The sequence below is a fragment of the Salvelinus fontinalis genome, chromosome 34, assembly GCF_029448725.1.
Source record: "Salvelinus fontinalis isolate EN_2023a chromosome 34, ASM2944872v1, whole genome shotgun sequence".
NCBI classification, from domain to species: Eukaryota; Metazoa; Chordata; class Actinopteri; order Salmoniformes; family Salmonidae; genus Salvelinus; species Salvelinus fontinalis.
Window position 1 is genome coordinate 26,976,165 of NC_074698.1, and position 3,810 is coordinate 26,979,974.

The 3,810-nt window shown below is 41.2% G+C and overlaps 1 long non-coding RNA gene across 2 annotated transcripts; it reads right to left on the reverse strand.

Annotated features, from left to right (window-relative positions):
* Window positions 1-300: 300 nt before the first annotated feature.
* On the reverse strand, window positions 301-2,248 carry LOC129833637 (uncharacterized). Of its 2 annotated transcripts, none has more exons than XR_008756089.1 (3): window positions 2,153-2,248; window positions 978-1,122; window positions 301-655 (listed from the first exon to the last, which is right to left on the reverse strand). It is a non-coding gene; the product is annotated as an uncharacterized LOC129833637 (long non-coding RNA). The 2 variants fall into 2 exon arrangements; XR_008756088.1 differs by lacking the exon at window positions 2,153-2,248 and adding an exon at window positions 1,709-1,881.
* Between the last annotated feature and the right edge of the window lie 1,562 nt (window positions 2,249-3,810).

Genomic DNA, 3,810 nt, shown 5'->3' on the forward strand with positions numbered 1-3,810 from the left:
GGAGGTGGAGTTCCAGGAGAATGGTCAACAGCTGGCAGTAAAGTGGCATGACAAAAGAGACGTCCATGTCCTCTCCACTGTCCATACAGCAACTATGTCGGCCACAGGGAAGGTGGACCACCTGACGGGAGAGAGAAAGATCAAACCAGATTGTGTGCTTGACTATAACCTCAAAATGGGGGCAGTGGATAAGGCAGACATGATAAACAGCTTTGTGGAATGCACTCGGAAAACAACCAAGTGGTATAAGAAGATATTTTTCCATCTGATCGACACTGCTGCCCTCAACGGCAGCATAGTTCACCGCCAACTAACAGGTGAGATGATTACTGAACAAGCTATTTTTGTAATTGGATGTACAGTTCACATACAAATCCATTATGCAATTATAGTGACAATATCTCACCCACCTACCCACTGCCTCATCCTCTAACTTTCTTCATCCTCCCCACTCCCTCTTAGGTAAAGTAATTACCTACCAAAAATACAGAGAACCTCATGAGAGAGCTGCTGGAGGAGCACCACACCCCTCGGCGCCCATCCACTGGGGGTCGTCCTGCTGTAAACAATCCCTTACGCCTCACGGCATTTTCCCTGCAAAGTCCCTCAAACTGCTGCTCAAGGTAGTCGCACAAGGAGGCACTGCAAAGTCTGCCTGTCTGGCACCAGGAGAAGTAAGCAGAGGAAGATGACAAAATACATGTGTTTAGCTTGTGATACACCTCTATGTATTTCACCATGCTTTGAGGAGTATCATATGCTCAAGCACTATTGAGCACATCTGCAGCAATAAGTGACTGACTGACCTGACAGGTGACCTGCCATGATACTATGCCTTTAGAGGGGGGGGGGGGGGAATGCAGTTGTTCAGTCACTGCATGAATATTAAATATGGGTTATGCATATTCAGTTTTTTGTCCTCTAGTATAACAAGTTGTTGAACCAACTACCAATACTGCAATAAAATAGACTATTACATATTGGCATATGTGTTTTCTTGCTGTGTTTTCATCCAGTAAGACTGTTAAGGAGTGTACGTTAGCATACAAAAGCTGTCCTCGTGCTTCTGCTCCAAAGATGTCCAGCTCCAGTTATGATATTGGCAAATAATGTTTGTGGTTTCTGAAAGTACAGAAGAGGAATTATTAATTAGAATACAATATAAGGGTATAGCAATAAAACAATACTACAAAGTAGTAACAAACACTGCTATAAAAAATAGTTTATTGCATTGACAAAATCACAAATTTGAGTTATAACAGTAAGAAACTAACTTTTGAGCTCCACAAGGGGGCAAGGCAGGGCAGAACAGAGCTATGCTGAATAGACCAAATAAACAAACCATGGTCATATTTTTTATTTAACTAGGCAAGTAATTTAAAAACAAATTATTATTTACAATGATGGCCTACACCGGCCAAACTCGGACAACGCTGGGCCAATCGTGCGCTGTCCTATGGGACTCCCAATCACAGCCAGTTGTGATACAGCCTGGATTTGAACCAGGGTGTCTGTAGTGATGCCTCTAGCACTGAGATGCAGTGCCATAGACCGCTGCGCCACTCGGGAGTCATAAGGTCAGGGTAGCTTCAAAATACAACACAAGCTAATAGTTCTCTGACGCAACTAGCACTGTTTTACAGAGCTAATAGAATAATAAGCACGATTGACTAGAACACCATAAAGGTTATAAAATGTGTAACGTTACCTCACGTGTCCGCGGTTATAAGGAATATATTATGATCCATACATACAGTGAGCTACAGCAGAAACTATTATAACGTAATAAGGCACTTACTTTGATAGAAACGCAGCCTGGATTTGAACCAGGAAGTCTGTAGTGACGCCTGTAGCACTGATGTGCTGTGCCTTTGACCGCTGCGCCACTTGGGAGTCATAAGTCCATGTAGCTTCAAAATACAACACAAGATAGTACTTCTGACGCAATTAGCATTGTTTTACAGAGCTAATAGAATAATGTAGCTACATAAGCACGATTGACTATAACACCATAAAGGTTATAAAATGATTAACGTTACCTCACGTGTCCGCGGTTATAAAGAATATACACAAATATATTATGCTCCATACATACAGTACGCTACAATAGAAACGACATACAGAAACTATTACAACGTAATAATGCACTTACTTTGATAGAAACGCACACATTTCCAAAGTTATTATTATTAACGAAAACAACGACTGCAATGAGGGCAACAGATAGAAAATGTGAACACGTGTGCAGATCATGTTCTGACTGGAGATGAGCAATTGTCTGCAGACGTGAACTGCACAAACAATTGGGAAGTGCTTGGGGGAATTTTGTCCGTGTCAGAAATGTCCCACAAATGTAATTGTCCGCCAAAGTAAAAATGACTATTTTTATGTGAATGAATGAGGAGGCGGAACACACCTAAATTCAAACTGTTTTTAGAAAATAAAAACTTGTTAGAAAATAATTTGAAATTGAAGTTGAAACAGCCTATAAATATAAACAGGCTGCGTGCTTTGGTTTGAGGGCAGCGCGGATAAAATGTACTGTTACGTATCAATCACATTCTGGAATGGAGAGAACATTCTAACATCACGTGCATTAAAAATTAAAATATATATTTATTTATTTTTAACTCACGCTGGGGCGACCGTTAGAGATATTTGGAACTCACGCATGAAATTATGAAAGGGCTAGACCCTGATCATAGTGTGCAACCCATTTCCTGACCAACAGCCATCAAGAAGAAAATTACACTGAGCACTATTCCTCACCACTGAATCAGGAACCACTTTATCAAACAGATCAGCCAAGGTAGTATCTGCCTTTTGCTCAGCCATCAATTAATCTCTAGAACTAGTCAACTGTACTGTTCTGTCTGGAGTTTGACTGGCAACTCAAGACTTTCTGGCTTACTCTCAATCTCCTTACTAGAGGCCGCGCGGGTAATCGCACAAACTGGAAATACCTCAGGAGACAGTTTTGATCCGGAGATTCCCTTGCAGGGGACACTGAAGGTTGCTTCTTACAGATGTTTAGTTTGCCATCTGCCCACACCTTACTAAGTCATTCCCCAAAATCATGTGGACTCCCTCTACTCGCAACTGGGGTCTAACCCCAAAATCTACATCACCCTCTACCAGACCACATTTTAGGGTAACTTTATGTAAAGGACAAGAGAATGGAACTTAACCCATACCACGTACCATTACACAACTGCCAGTATCAGACTCTTTAGAGAACAGCAAAACAGATTCCAGAATAAAATAATCTAAAGCTCCAGTGTCTCTTAAGCTCTTGATTGAAACATTTTGGTTGCCATCTACCAGGGACAATACACCATCTGAAATAAAAGCTGAAAATCAGTGGGAAGACTGAGAATCAAACTCAACTAGTGGCTGAAACAGCTCACCCTGGTGGTCAGAGGCTGTAACAGGAGCTGCCATCACAGCAGGTTTAACTTGACCTGACTTTTTTTTTATTTAAGCAGAGGACAATCTTTCTTCCAATGTCCTTCAACTAAACAGTAACGACAGGTATTAGCATTAACAGGTGCTTTAAGTCCTCCAGACCAAAACTTCTGCTGAGGCCTTTGGAAAGAAGCTCCAAAAAAAGGTGACCTATTCCTAGGAGTAAAGTTATTTTTATGGTACCTGTCACTGTTTGACTCAAAATGGCTTTTATGTGTTAGCCTGTAAGCATCTGCAAGGATTGCTGCATCACTTGGAGACTTAACTAAGTTCATTCATGTATGTAGCAACCTGGTCAGACACAGAATTTTTGAACTGTTCTTTTACAATCAAATTAGACCCTCA